Here is a 16,193-nt window from a genome sequence, read left to right on the forward strand (position 1 = left end):
AAGTCTCTGTTGGCACTTCCACAAGACATTCTCAGGGGTATAACCAAATAACTGAGGAGCCTGAGCGCTTTACAGGCCCCCCACATCACGGTCCTGGAAGGGAAAGCTGCAGGGATCTGATTTCCCCAAGGTCACTCTGGAGATTTCAGCCTTCCCTGCTTTGCACAGAGGGGATTTGGCTCAGCCTGGACCTGGTGGCAGGCTGCCCAAAGAAGTTGTGGATCAAAGAACATCAGGATCTTGGAATGGCTTGAGTTGGAAGGGACCTTAAAGATCATCTCTTAAAGATCAACCTTGGACTCTTGCAGGGAGGAGGCAGCCACAGCTTCTCTGGGCCACCATTTGCTAAAGAAATGAGGGAGAGGAGCAGAGGAAGGAGCATTAGGCTGAGGCAGGGGAAATTCAGATCACATGAGAAAAAAAAAAAATCACTGTCAGGGTGGCCAGGCATGGAAATAAATTGCCCAGGGAGGTGGTGGAGTCACCATTCCTGGAGGTGTGGAAGAGGCAGCAGGAGGTGGTGGTGGGATTTTGTGGTTTAGGGATTACAGTGCCAGTCCTGGGTTCATGGTTGAACTTCATCATCCTAAAGGTCCCTTCCAACCTTGATGGTTTTATAATTCTGTGATAGGAGGAGAATTGGAATGGAGAGGGGAAAATGGGGAGAGGAGAGGAGAGGAGAGGAGAGGAGAGGAGAGGAGAGGAGAGGAGAGGAGAGGAGAGGAGAGGAGAGGAGAGGAGAGGAGAGGAGAGGAGAGGAGAGGAGAGGAGAGGAGAGGAGAGGAGAGGAGAGGAGAGGAGAGGAGAGGAGAGGAGAGGAGAGGAGAGGAGAGGAGAGGAGAGGAGAGGAGAGGAGAGGAGAGGAGAGGAGAGGAGAGGAGAGGAGAGGAGAGGAGAGGAGAGGAGAGGAGAGGAGAGGAGAGGAGAGGAGAGGAGAGGAGAGGAGAGGAGAGGAGAGGAGAGGAGAGGAGAGGAGAGGAGAGGAGAGGAGAGGAGAGGAGAGGATGTTGCCCATGCCAGTTCTAAGGACTCTTCCTGTCTCTCTGGCTGGCAGTGAGGTGATCTTGGCCAGCCCTGCTTGATCTGTTATAGCCATTTTGCTCGGCTTTTCACATATAGAATGCTCCAAGTATTTTCCCGCTATGACCATGATTTGAGGCCCCAAAAGCCAGGTGGGATTTTGTCCTTCATGTGCAGCCATTTGCTGCTTCACCTCACCATGCCCCTGTGCAGAGGAGCTCAGGAATCTTTGTGGAACTCTTGGACACCTTCTGACAGCGTCCGTGAAATGGCATAAGAACCAGGAAATCTCTAAGGAGACAATGAATAATTTTATGTTCATTTCAGCCTCTGAACAGTGAATTCTGAATAAAATGCAGGTAGTAGAAAAGAAAAATGTCTCTTTTCCTACGAACAGGAGTGGGCTGGGGGAGGGGGGACAGAGGGTGGTGGAGTCAAAACCTGTGTCATAACACATTTCATCATGGAAGAGCAGGAACCATTAATACTGCAGGGCTATCTAATTCTGGCCTTCCTCCCCTTCAGATGGCTGCCTTTGCAACCCAGTTATTCTGGATGTGCTTTACAGTGAGCAGAAACTTTCTGATGGGTTCCTAACCAATGACCTTGCCTGAAAAGATCACTGATGGTATTTTAATGACTTTGAGATAACTTTTATAGAGCTGAGGTTTTCAACCAGCAGGGTCTTGGGTCTATACCTAAATATATTCTGTCTGAAGAAGTGTCAATTTTAAAAAAGCAGTGAAGGCTGCCAATTACATCTCAACATTCCCCAGAGTGCGGGAAAATATCAATACATATATACATGTGTTTAAAAAAATCACATAAAAACAGCAACAAAGTATGTTACGCTGGAGAAAAACATGCAAGCTTGACTTATTTATAGAAATTGAAATATTTTCTGTACTTTTAGGAAAAGATTGCTATTTATCCATCTTTTTTTTTTTTTTTTTTGCTACAGTATTTAGTACATGATGTCTACAGACATTATTTGCCTTGTGGAGGTAATTTTTTATGCTGTCTGAATATATTCAGAACATTCAGTATATGAAGATAACCAGAATGCCTTGTGAACATATCCAGGATATATTCAGTAGGCTTTTACTGCAGGACACCTTTATTCCAGTACTCTTCATTATCAAAATAACATTTTCACATACAGAAATACACATAAAACAACCCAGGATTTTCACAAATTGGTCACATCAGAAGATTTCAGGTATAACTTAATTCTTCAAACAGCTGAGCAACCAGACAAAGACAGAAATTCAAAGCAAAAGGACAGAGACAGAAATTCCTTTGACACATGCAGCCCAAATGCCTTGCAGTTGCAGGGACAAATCCGTATTTACGATGGATTTCCAGCAGAAAATGTCCCAGTGGGGTGGTGCTGTTGGCTGGCAGGGCTGGGCTGGGTTTTTCCTGGGCACTCAGCCCCAGGGATGGTGGATGGGACAGTGGTGCTACCCCACTGCTGGTGGCCCTGGCTGGTCCCTGCTGGGGATGCTCCAGGAGCAGAGGCTGATGCCACCCTGAGGAGCCACCACAGAGCAGAGGGGAACTCACTGAAGTCATGGAAATGCTGCTGCAGCCACGTGCTTTGGGCTTTTTCTTCTTCTTTGAATGCAAAAGCATTTTAAAGGTTACCACTCTGTGACATTTCCACGTCTCTCCTCTTGCTGCTGGTGGTGCAGCTGACAAATTGAAGGCAGAGTGTAATTCGAGTAAGTGTTCCCTGGAGTGCCCTGTTTTCCCTCTGAGAGCTGGGCTGTGCTCCTGGGGCTGCTCAGAGGAGCTGCAGGATGCTGAAGGCTGAATTGGACCCCTCACAGCCCAGAGAGCATCTGTCAAATGGAAAAAAACCAACAACAACAACAAAAACAAAACAAACAAACAAACCCAAAAAACCCCCAAAACAACAACAAAACAAACAAACAAACAAAAAACCAAAAAAAAACAGCTCCTGGCTAAGAGAAGAGCAAATAAAAATCAGGGAGTTAGGAACAGCTTTGAAACCCATGTGATCTTATGAGAGAATATCCAACAAGGTTATTCCATGTTTTATGGAACCTTTAATAATTGTCATTACACTTTTGCGGGGGGGGGTGGTTCACAGCTGTTCTGTCTCAAATTGAGCCTCCAAAAAAGCTGTAATTTCTGCAAGAGAGCTTTCCCTAAACAGCTCCTGCAGAGAGAGATCCCTGTGTCCCATAAAATGGGAGCTCAGGCTGCAGGCCACATCCCCAGCTGGTAAAACTGAGCACTTCTTGTCCAGCTGAGGACAATTTATTGATTTACATTACTAATAAAACCAGCCTCCTCCTTTTATTTTATTTTTTTAGGGGGATCTGCCTACAAGTACAGAAATATTTTTATATCTCTCTGTACAACACAAATCCTTTAAGTTACAGGCACCTATGTATGCACACACATTTAAATTTATGTGTGCTTTTAACATAAACAGCAAGGCTTCAGTTCAAGTGCGGGTATTAGGTAATATATTTCTTTATACATAGCAGTAATTGAGGTAAAATATATGGGAATAACTTTTGTTAGACCAAAGACTAGAAAAACAGATAGGTTTAGAGGCAGGTGAGTTTTTGTCAGATCATCTTCAGGGCTCATACCTCCTAGCTTGTCTTTCTTCCCTTTTTTATGTTAGGTAAGCTAAAACATAATTATATTTGTGGCCCCAACCCTTGTTTCACCTCACAGCCTTAACCCATCCTGGTTACCCAGGGCTGAGCACAAAGTGCTGCTTTCCCCTGGACACATCACAGGCCTGAAACAGCCCCCATTTCTCTTTTTTACTTTTCTGGGGTGTGTTTGGGTGGTTTGTCCTCTCACAATCCCTCTCACAGCACAGCTCCTCATGTCTGGGGACTGCCTGGGACCTGAGATCTGCTGATTTCTGTGGTCACTGAGGAGGGAAGGGTTAATATAATGTGTCAATCAGGTGAAAACTTCCCCTTTTCTTTTGACAGTGGGAAGATACACAAGTAATTCTCTGTTCTGTGTGTCCCCTGCTGTATCAGGGGGTTTGTTTTGGAAAAGCATCTGGGAACAGCCTGGGAGAGATTCAGCAGTTCTGCAGGATGAGGCTCAGAAGGTGAAGCCTTTTCCCTCCTCTAAGAGCTGGCTAAAAGTAAACCAGATTCTGCTGCAATGAATTATTAAAAGCAGTTCATTTAACATCATTGTGATTTGGCTGAAGTGCAGACAGGGCAAAGTGGTTTCCCAAATCTTATTGACTTCCCTAAGTGTCCTATTAGAGGGCAAAAATGTGAGTTTGTCAGCAAAAATACCTGCTGGACAGAACAACACAGAGTGAAATGCTCTTGGGAGAAAGAAGAGAGTTGAATTGGAGCTCCTGGTGAACAAACAAACAAACATTTTTTAAATGGCAATATTTTATTTTGAAGTGGCTCGATAAATAAAACTGCTCTGGCAGCTGTGTCATACATCAGGTTCCCTCTCTCCTTTGCCCTCTTCTGCCCTGGTCACTATTTTAATGAGTCACATTTCACCATCTGGCCTAAGAGCTGACTGTGCATTGAGGGCATGGCAGAATTCAGGGAACCACAGAATTATTTGGGTAGGGAGGGACCACAAGGATCACCCAGTTCCACCCCTGCCATGAGCAGGGACACCTCCCACCAGACCAGACTGCTCTGAGTCCCATCCAGCCTGGCCTCCAACATCTCCAGGGATGGGGCATTCACCAGCTCTGCACAAGGAGTGCCTCATCCTGCTCATTATAAAAAATGTCCTCCTTCTATCTAATCTAATCTAAATCTCCCCTGAGTTTGAAACTACTGCCCCATGTCCTGCTAAAATGCTGCTCTGACCCTTCTCAGTTCTTACAGCAGATTTTTTTACTTTCTCCTGTTGTTTCTTCCTTGCAGTTCAGTTTCTCACAGCCCCAGGAGCTTTGCTAGCTGGGCTTTTAACTTCTGGGGTGTGCAGCCACGAGTCCCAGCTCACTGAGCAAAACCAGGGTTTTGCCTTAAACCCAGTATTTATTACACCAGGCAGTGAAGTTCAGTCTCCAAGGCAGAGTTCCTGTTAATTCAGGATGGTCAGAACTTCTTGTAATGGATCTCACATTAAATTGTGCGGGTAACTCACACTCCTAAGTGCTTTAATAAATGGATAATGATGCAGAAAGGCTTTAGGCCTCCTCTTCTCTCTCCTTCCCTTTTTCTGTTCTTTAATATATGACAGAAAATAATAACTATCTCTAAAACAATTAATTAGAAAGAAAAAAATAACCCTGTAAATACACATTACCAACTGAACTGTTTAATAAAGAAAACTTAAATACACAATCCCTGAAGGCAGTTCCAATATATTTTGCATTGCTGCTACCACCAGGAAATAAGTAAAATATGCAGAGAACCACACACAGTTTGTGTCTGGCTAAAAATTTAAAGGGCTCTGTCAAAAACTATTACCACAATCATTTGTTGAATTTTTGTTTCCTTCTAATTTCCAGCGGGACAGTCCAAAAAATGTCGGTGGAAAATCATCGCATCTTTAATGTGAATTGTTGTCTTCAGTAAGTCTAAAGTCATGGAAAAGTCTCTGGATCTGCAGAAATCATGAGGCTTTCTCCCAGCTGAGTGAGAACTGCTGCTGGAATTCTCCATTTTAATTTCTTTTCTTCCTCATTTTTCCTCATATTTTATTGGGATTTTGTACAGCACTAAGTGGTGGGATCTGCAGTGACGGGAGAATTCTGTCCCTGTGCCCCCTCAGGCGAGAGCCCACCTGCAGAGCTGCCCCAGCCCCTGGAATTCCCAGCCCTGGGAGGATGTGGAGCTGCTGGAGAGAGCCCAGAGGAGGCTCCAGGATGAGCAGAGGGCTGGAGCAGCTCTGCTGGCAGGAAAGGCTGGCACAGCTGGCATTGCTCAGCCTGGGCAGGAGAAGCTCTGGGCTGAGCTCAGGGTGGCCTTGCAGGGCCTGAAGGAGCCCCAGGAAAGCTGCAGAGAGACAATTGCCAAGGGCTGCAGGGACAGGAGCCAGGGAATGGCTCCCAGTGCCAGAGGGCAGGGCTGGATGGGATCTTGGGAATCAGGAATTGTTCCCTGGCAGGGTGGGCAGGCCCTGGCACAGGGTGCCCAGAGCAGCTGTGGCTGCCCCTGCATCCCTGGCAGTGCCCAAGGCCAGGCTGGACCCTGGGGCTGGAGCAGCCTGGCACAGTGGGAGGTGTCCCTGCCATGGCAGGGGGTTTGAACAAGATCATCACTGAGGTCCCTTCCAACCCAAACCATTCCATGACCCCATTCTCTTGTGTTCCTCTCTAAAGCATGATGGGCACTCCGGATTTTTAACATCCACAGGCAGGAAGATCCTTGGGAAGCACCACAGCTGCACATGGACACACTAAACCTAGGACAGGTAGAAGAAGACACGTGGTGCTTTTAATTTCCCTACTGATCCTGGTAGCTCCCTCAATCTCGTCAAGAATCAGTGCAAATTAATTTCCTAAAGAACTGCGTTTTGCAGCTAATGGGAGTCCTTTGTTACCACATGATTATTTCCTAAATGGAAGAAAAAAATGCACATTAACATGAATATTCAAATGAGACTGCGAATCATTAAAGACCCATTTGTTCTACAAATAGAGCTGCAGTGACTTTTTGAATAAATTCCTCGAGAAAAGCAGTTTTCTATAGATGTGAGAGGCCAGGAATTATTTGCTTACTCAGAGAAAAGGGGGAGGTATCTGTTGAAGGAGAGCAGCTAAACAGACCTAGGAGATCAATCTGTTTTTCTGTCTAGATTTTCATAATTGCTGGTTTTTTGCCATTTTCAACAGGATAATCAAGTCCCTAGGTGAACTTGAATAAAATTCTATGTTCTTTTAAGTTTGATGGACTGGTTATTTTTAGTCAGGTTTAGATGCTAGAAGCAAATTCAGGTTTTTTTAGAGAGTTAGCACAGATCCTTAAGGATTTTTATGACACTTTAGAAGCACAGGGAAAAGTGTTCTACTGCACTTATGATGCTTTCAAAGTATTTTAAAATGCTTTCATGAAAAACTTGACAAAATCTCACCAAGAAACAAGAAAGATGCAAGGAAGATGGAGAGAGATTATTTCCAAGGGGTGGAGTGACAGGACAAGGGGGAATGGCTTCAGATTGAAAGAGAGTGGGGTTAATTGGGATACTGGGGGAAAAAATTGTTCTCTGTCAGGTTGGTGAGGCCTGGGCACAAAAAACTGTGGCTGCCCCATCCCTGGAAGTGTCCAGGGCCAGGATGGACAGGGCTTGGAGCAGCCTGGGATAGTGGAAGGTGTCCCTGCCCATGGAATTGGATGATGTTTAAGGTCTTTTCCAACCCAAGCCATTCCATGATTCTATATATCTGTATAAACATACATGAGTATTTATATTCACGAGTCCACGTGTACTGTAATGAAAAAATGTTGTTAAAAGAAGGAAAAAAAAAAAAAAAAGGAAAAAAAAAGAGGGGAGCCCAGGTCAGCATCTTCAGTCTCCTTCCAAGTATTTTGGTCTGCAAAAATGATACATTTGGGTTGTACCCTTGCATATCCAAGAGTGCTGGTGTTCACCCTAAGGCTCTGGGCATTTGTAAACCACAGCTCTCAGCTGCTAAACATTGCACAGGCTCCTGGTCCAGCCTGCAAATCTCCCTTCCTTTTTTTTCTCCTTATCTCCCTCCTGATTTTGCCGAGGAAGTTTACACATGGATCCTGAAGCACTAAAACATGAGGTTTGCTCTTTCCTTCACCAAGGCAGGCTGGAAGCATGTATTTTCCTCTTTAGACGGCTTTCAAGGCTTTGGAAAATGGCTATTGCCATCTCAGTGCACGACTGATGCACAGCACACAGATGCAGAGCCTTGGAAAAACATTTGCATTGACTATCATGATGCTTTCCTAATTAGATGCCTCAGAATGCAGCTCTATTTCCAGCACGGTTTTTTACGTCGAACTGCACAACAAATCCAGTTCAACTGGCAGCTTGGCTCACCCAAATGCCATCCACGGGAGCTAGCTGAAATAAATTAAAGAGGCAGCAATGTGCTTGTAGCGTTAGCATTAGCATCTCGTGGCCTTTAGCTGGCTGAGGCAATAAACAAACCCACACTGGGAAAAGTTTGTGCTTATGTGGACGGAAGGGTGTGCGGTGGCTGAGGGCCGATTGCCGCTTCTCATCCGTCACTCGCCTCTCCTGGCAGGGCTCCTGAGAGCCCTCAGCACCCTCAGAGGGGGCTCCATCCTCCAGGAGAGGATCAAAGGTGGGAAATCAGTGGATCCACGGGGGTTTTGTGTGGTTTTGAGACTTGGTGTGAGGTGCTGCAGCTGGACTGGGGCAGCAGCTGGTACCAACCCAGGCTGGGGGGACAAAATCAAGAGGAGCCCTGCCAGGAAGGACCTGGAGGTGGTGGGGGGTGAGAGGGTGGGAATGTCCCAAAAATTCCCATGTCCTGGGCTCATCCCAGCAAGTGAAGGGGGAATTCTGCCCCTGTGCCCTGCTCAGGTGAGGCCCCACCTGCAGAGCTGCCCCAGCCCTGGAATTCCCAGCACAGGGAGGACGTGGAGCTGCTGGAGAGAGCCCAGAGGAGGCTCCAGGATGAGCAGAGGGCTGGAGCAGCTCTGCTGGCAGGAAAGGCTGGCACAGCTGGCATTGCTCAGCCTGGGCAGGAGAAGCTCTGGGCTGAGCTCAGGGTGGCCTTGCAGGGCCTGAAGGAGCCCCAGGAAAGCTGCAGAGAGACAATTGCCAAGGGCTGCAGGGACAGGAGCCAGGGAATGGCTCCCAGTGCCAGAGGGCAGAGTTAGAGTAGACCTTAGGTTGAAATCCTTCCCTGTGATGGTGGTGAAACACTGGAATGGGCTGCCCAGAGATTTTGTGGCTGCTTCTGGAAGTGCCCAAGGCCAGGTTGGACAGGGCTTGGAGCCACCTGGGATAATGGAAGGTGTCCCTGCTCATGGGAGGGGTGTTAGGACAAGATGATCTTGAAGTTCCCTTCCAACCCAAACCATCCTGGGATCCCCTCACTCCATAAAACAGAACCAAGGAAGGCAGGCTGGGGGGTGGATGTCAGAGGAGCCTTGCTGAAAAGCTGATGGAAGGAGCAGCTCAGCAGCTGGGGCTGCTGCAGGTGCCTCTCCCTGGGTGCTGCCTGCACTGGTGCAGCTCTGCTGGCAGGAACCAGCCAGTGTGAATTGCAATTAAAGGTTTTTCCCTCTGCTTGTCCTTCAGCAAGCAGCTCGTGTGGAACTCCGGCTGCAGGGAGAGCCAGACAGCCTCTGTCAGGGTTTCTGGTGAAATTCAGAGGAGGCATCTATGTTTTCTCATACTATCCTGCTCCTTCCACAGCTGATGGAAGCAAAAAATTGCTTTTAAGTACCTGGAGCTGCAGATATAAATTACAGCTGAATTAGGATTTTAAACACTGCCTCGGGCTGGTTTCCTGGAGTCTCAAACAGGCAGGGACATATGTGGCAGAAGAATGCTTGCTACTGATAGAAAGTGGCTTTTCTAGAAATTACCCACCATAGAGAGAAACATCATTTGCTCAGTAATTAATGTCATGACTTCATCAAATTGTGGCACAGGAAAGGAAGGGACAGTGCAGAGCTGGCAGAAGGCACCAAAGGGATGGAGGAGCTCTTCTGGCAGGACAAAATGGTGCCAAAAGCTGGGCAGAGATGAGAATTAGATGAGAAGAGAAGGAGAAAAGGAAAAATCTCACCTTTATGAAAGTACAAACTGTGTGGAATTGCTGTCATTTTATATCAAATTGCCTCTTTTTCTTTTTCCTCCCTGAGGAACATGGGTTACCTCAATATTGGGAATAAAGAAGTACTGCAGCAAAGGAAAAGCTCAGAATGGAGTTATTTAAACAGGTGAACCCTCTGCTTCCCCAGGAGTCGTGTCCTGGAGCCCCAGACTGGGCTAAAGGACAGCTGCTTTCTGCCATGCTTGAAGCAGATTTCCTGCCCCAGGTTTCACTTCAGATGAGCAGGAATGAAGTCTGGCTCTGACAAGAAACCCTCAGGCAGAGGGGAGCAGGGGACAGGGGTGGTGGTGGGTTCATGGCCCCTGGGGCCTCTGCCATGCCCAGCCTGGGGCTGTTGGAGCACTGGAACAACAGCCAGAGAGGGGCAGGGGCCTGGGATCAGCCAGGGGGGATGGTGAGAGCTGCCCCCACCTCCCCTCAAATCATGGAATGCCTTGGGTTGGGAGGGACCTTAAATCCCACCCAGTGCCACCCCTGCCATGGCAGGGACACCTCCCACTGTCCCAGGCTGCTCCAGCCCCAGTGTCCAACCTGGCCTTGGGCACTGCCAGGGATGCAGGGGCAGCCACAGCTGCTCTGGGCACCCTGTGCCAGGGCCTGCCCACCCTCACCAAAAAGAATTTCTTCCTAATATCCCATCTAAACCTGGCCTCTTTCAGTCTAAAGCAATTTTCCCTTGTTCTGCCACTAAATGTCCTTGCAAAATGTTTCTCTCCACCTCCTGAGTGTCTGAGCTGGCCACCACATGCTGCTCAGTTTTCCCCAAATGAGGTCATCGCTTGAGAACTAATTCTAGGATGTTATCACAAAAATTTTGCGTATTGCCACCAAAGAATCATCAGTATTTCCATTAATTTATACAAACACGCCTTCAGCCGCCACGAGGACTGCAACTCCAAAGAGCAAACATTTTCATCCTGTTCCAGAAGACTGCAGTTTGCTCAAGCACCTGCCAGCTTTATCCTGGCAGGCCAGGCTAGGATTGCTCTGGCATTTTACTGTGGCTTGCTGTTTGATGATCAATTTATCCCATAATTTTTTGGTGGTTTTTTTTTTTCAGGCAATAAATACTCCCTGTATGTGGCAAAGCATCTGGAGCCACTTGTTAGCCCAGCACACAAGGGATGCAGAGCAGTCAGCACAGCCACCATCTAATTTTGAAGCTAGAATTATTTAATTACATCAGCTGGTCAAGCCACATCTTTTCCTGCACTGTGACTGCCAAAGTAACTTTTACAGTCGTGGTGCACAGCTTTTAAAAGCACCAATGGCCCAGGAGTGAGGCGAGCAGCACCTCCAGAAAGGAAAAGGGGCTTTGCAGATCCTGCAGGTGGACAGGTTTGCATGGCAGAGCAGAGAGCAGCCCTGAGACTTAGCACAGCTCCAGCTGATGGCCAGGCAGCCTGCAGAGCAGCTCAGCAGCAGAAATCTGGCAGAGCCTGGGAGAACAACCATTCAAACCCCACTTTTGTTGCCTGGAAATGTGGGAATGCAAAAGGCAACACCATAAAAAATACATCCTGGTGCTATCCAGGCTTGATCTCATCTTTTAATTAGACAATGAGAAAAGGTTGTTTGCCAAGAGGTTGTTTGCCAAAAGGTTGTTTACACAGCTTAAAAAATAAAAACCTTCACAAGAGGTGTTTCTTGCCTTGCCAGCAAAGGCTTGTTGAAGAGAGTGGAGCTTGGTGTGGTCACTGCTGACTCAAAGCCACATCAAAATGTTCCCAGAGGTTGGTGTGCAATTATTTCAAAGAGGAATAGGTTTGCATCAATATTTCCAAGACTGGAGTGGATGGTCAGCATTGTTTGAAAACTCAAACACTGTGGCACCATGAATCTGTCTTGGCTGGGCCTCGTGTGCTGATGTGCAGCTGGTAGCACTAAAGTCAACTTCTGAAGAGCTCCCTGCATCCCTTTTCAAATGGAAAAGGGAATTGCTGAGTGCTTGTTTAGCTCAGGCACTGCAGGAACAGCAACCACGCTCTCTCTGAGGCAGGAGTTTAACTTTTCAAGAAGACAGGACAGGAGGTTTCTGTCACGTTTCCCTCCCTGCCAGCAGATTGCTCCTGTCAGCCTTGACAAAGGGAAAACTTCGAGGCACAGAGGGCTCAGCTCTACACAGGAGAGCACAAAGAAACTGAAAACTGTTCTGCAGATGCAGCAAATGACTCCTTAATGTTAATTTATATTTGCTAAGTTGTGACTCTTAAGCCTCTTAAAGACAGTGAAGGTGCAGATGGGCAAATGCAGAGATTTTAACAGTAAAAACTATGACAATCTTATAATTAGAACAATCTCATCTTGTGCGTGCTGAAGTTTGACACAGTACATTAGCTGAAGGTTAAATTACAACAAAGTACAGCTGAAAAGTTCAGAAGAGTAAAACTTCTCTTAAAAAAAAACCACATAAAATCATTTAATTCACTGGCACACATTTGTTCTCCAGTAGCTGGATTCACATTTTGATTTCTGGGAGGGCAATTTTCCTTCCCTGCCCAAAGTAGTTTTTGAAGGAAGGAAGGAAAAAGGTCACTTTGAAAACTGTTGACGTCTGCAAACGGGGGAAAACTCCTGATTGATTTATGTTTGTTTGTACCATGTGTGATGGGAACTGAAATATTAAGTAAAGGGTGTGGGGAGGGCATCAGGAATCCTGTATTAGAGAAGGTCAGGTTCTATTTTCAAACGTCTTAATTTTTCAGGACTCTGGCTTTCTCTCACACTTAATAGTTATGGCATTTACTGTGTAAATTCCTAACTCAAATATATCAGCAGAAAGATGACCTTGCCAGATTGCAGAAATATGCTAAATATTAAATCCCTTAAGGCTTAGGCTTCACTCACACATGCAAAGAAGTTTCAAGAAATGGTTATGAAATACAAATACGCATCACAGCTACAGTGAACTTACATAATATCTTAGACAAGAAAGTTAAGTTCTAATATCTGACTTTTAGATGTCACTGCCACAGGAATATGGAGGAAAAAAGGTCATCTTGGGATGCTAAGGGAAACACACTCCACCAGATCTCCTATTTTTCATCAAAGAAAGGCAGAAGCTCTCTTAGTTTCCCTAAAACTTGAGCTGATTAAAAATACCAAATCAAAATGCTTCTGTCTCCCAGAATTCTTTAAATGTTCATGTGTTTGTGCCCAAATGGGCAATATCTGGAGCTAAACACAAAAATTGGATGCCCTGGCCAGAACCCTCATATCTCAGAGCTGGTATCATCTTTAACTGATTGATTGTCCAGAATAAAAAGGAGCTGAAAATATCCTGTTCTTTGACTGACAGCTCAGTTAATGAGCTTAACTAGATAATCCTGCCAGGTCTGAAGTTAAATACCACAGCTAAGGAAAGGTATTACCCCTGGTTTTCTCCTCACTTTGGCTTTACCAAGTGCACAGTTCCAAGACAAAAAACAAGGGGCACAGTGCCCAGAAAAAAAAAATCCCAACTACTTCAATTCTTTTGTTAATGAAGAACAAAGACGGTCAACTTCCATCAACATCCCAACAAAGTTTAAAGAGGTGGCTTCTCATTTTTTTCTGGGAGAAATTACATGACTCTTAAACTACTCTAGCAAAAACAAACAAACAAACAAACAAACAAACAAAAAACAACAACAAAAAAAAACCAAAAAAACCCACCAAACAAAAAAACCACAAAAAATAAACAAAAAAACCCCACACAAACAAACCTAGAAAAAGCCACAAACAAAAGGAAAAAAAAAAAAGAGAGAGAAAAAGAACTTTCAACCCCAGAGGCTGCAACTTGCTTCTTATTTTAGCAGCTCTTACCAAGGTAAGGTAGCAGAGGTGCAGTGCACTTTTCTAAAACTTCAGCTGAATCCAGAACCTCTCATGTTGCACTAAGTGGGAGAATAACACAGTTATTCTGCTGAATAGGGTATTTAGAAAGAAACCTCTCTTCGATCAATTAACTTGGTTGACTGTATGTAGGCGAGAAACAGATTGCTCTGAAATATTTGGCCTGAGTTAATCAGAGAAGTGATCAGGCTGTAGCAATGAGCTCTTTCTCTTTCTTTTCAGGTTAGAGGATGAAGGATCCTGTAAAAATTGTCAATTTCTCAGTTATGATTCCCAACCAATTTTTGACTGCAGAATGAAAATCCCTAAATTGCCGTGAAGTCATAAATACCCTGCGTTATATAATGCAGCCTCACATCCTCATTAAAAGTGATGTCTTCAGCACCATCTACTAATTCCCCCTTTTTTTTTTCCCAACTTAGGTGAAAACTGCCTTGCAAAGAGTCCACCTTCAACACCCAGCCCCTGTTGCTGAGGGATTTATTGGATGTGCCTCCAAGTCTCCATTAACTGTGACCTTCCAGTTTATTAACTCTTTACCTCTGGTATCATGTGAGCATTTCTAACTTACACCCTGCTGCAGTGAATGTGGATGCTCGATGTGAATAAGGAAGGAGCAGTGGATTGGATCAGCTCCATCTGGAAATGGGATAAACTCCTCTTTATCTCACCAAACTGAGGTGATTTTGCTGCAGAAGGAGGCTGGACACGTTCAAGGGTTGGAAGCCAGACTAAAGCCTGAGGAAGGGCCTGAATAGGCAGTGGGTCAGCTTGGTTAGCTGTCCAAAAAAGGGAATTTCAGCACCAGGAAAAGGTTCTGCTCCTCCAAACCCTCTCTGCAGGCAATTCCTGCACAGCAGATAATAGATGCTGATATGTAACCAGACCGAATTTGTCTGGCTTTGTTTCTGATGCAACAGACATATCAAAAAACAATCAGATGTCACTGCAGCTATATTTACAAATGGATGGCTAATAAGTGGAAGCTGGTGCAAATTAAGTCAGATTTATTTCACTCTAGGTGAGAGCTTGTTAATAACAGTGAAATGCACGATGAAGAGAGGCTCTGCTAAATCTCCCTGCTTGGCAGAAGCCTCATCCATCACGGACTTGCTGCAGTTGAATATGGCACATTTACACAGTCTGTGAAAGATTTGCAAAAGCACCCAGGGGATTAAAGTGCACGAGTGCCAATGACTTTAAATGGTACTTGCTTTTGCAAATTTCATCCCTTGAGACTTCAGTAAACTCAATAATGCACAAAAATACAGTCTGAAGTGCAATCCAGCTTTACATAAGCTGGGCAAGCCTTGCTTTTGTTTTAATTTGACTGGTATTTTAAGGGGGAAACAAAAATGACTGGGTTTTGTTTTTTCAAGAAATGATCAGATTGGAAAGTAGATTTTATAACAATACTTAACTCCTAGGCTCACAAATACAAAAGTGCCTAACAGCCAACAGATCAGATTTTTTTTTCCAGTGGGAATCAACAGGTTTTATGTCAGAGAAGAGACAGGCAAAAGGAATTAAGTGGCCTTGACTAATCATCTCACCTAAAGAATATCTCTGCTGACAGAGCACAGGAAAAGGGAGTTACAAGAGGGAACAGAATAGCCTAAAGCACACAAACAAAACTAACCTTTTAAAGTTGATTTGCATCAGAGGCCGTGGACCATTGTCTAAAAATACTGATGTTGACTCCAGCAACCCAATCAAGCCTTACGTAGTGTATCAGGAGAAAAGCTTTTCAGCTGGAAATGCTTTAGCAGGAAGCAGCAGGAAAATTGAGAGTGAAATTCGGTTGCTAGGACAAAAAACAAGCAACCCAAGTGCATGCCTGCTCATGCCACGATATCTAAGGCATGCCCTGAAAGCCTGGAGGAGCTGAGAAACCAATTTTTTCTGTGACCATGAGTCCTTCTTGGCCTTGTGGTTTTATATTCCCAAGCTGCAAAACATTTTTCAGTGGCATTTTGCAAGTGCCAGATCCATCACCTGTTCATTGTCAGATCATTCCAGGGCAGAGAGGGAGAAGGACACTCCAGAAGTGGCAAGAAGGTAGGGGATGTCTTCAAGGTTTTCTGATGCATTATCCTTTTGATAAAGGATAAAGCAGTGGCTTACAGAAACAGGGGGTTCCTGCAGCAGCCCTCCTGTTAGAGGGTAGAAATGAGCCAAGACACAGACTTCTTGTTTATCACAGCATGAAAAGGGCCCTGGTTTATTCCTCTTTACAGCTCAGCCATCCTGACTCCAACCACTCACTGACTCTGGCTGCAGCAAGCTCCTACTGCAGCTTTCCCTTGCAGCCTCTGACTGCTGCTTATTTCCTGCTGAACTCTGAGTGCAGGGATCAGTGTGCAGACTGTGACTGCAGGGATCGGTGTGCAGGCTGTGACTGCAGGGATTGGTGTGCAGGCTGTGACTGCAGGGATTGGTGTGCAGGCTGTGACTGCAGGCTTTTACCCAGCGAGACTGTGACTGCAGGGATTAGTGTGCAGACTCTCCAGGCTTTTATCCAGATAGACTGTGACTGCAGGTTCCAACAGCAGGCTCTAACTGCACA

At 45.6% G+C, this 16,193-nt stretch overlaps 1 long non-coding RNA gene across 1 annotated transcript; it reads right to left on the bottom strand.

Annotated features, from left to right (window-relative positions):
• Nucleotides 1-952: 952 nt before the first annotated feature.
• Nucleotides 953-15,423, bottom strand: LOC134548403 (uncharacterized). Its single transcript, XR_010079762.1, has 3 exons — nucleotides 15,267-15,423; nucleotides 13,598-13,668; nucleotides 953-2,864 (listed from the first exon to the last, which is right to left on the bottom strand). It is a non-coding gene; the product is annotated as an uncharacterized LOC134548403 (long non-coding RNA).
• Nucleotides 15,424-16,193: the final 770 nt, after the last annotated feature.

Source organism: Prinia subflava, chromosome 3, assembly GCF_021018805.1.
Source record: "Prinia subflava isolate CZ2003 ecotype Zambia chromosome 3, Cam_Psub_1.2, whole genome shotgun sequence".
NCBI lineage: Eukaryota > Metazoa > Chordata > Aves > Passeriformes > Cisticolidae > Prinia > Prinia subflava.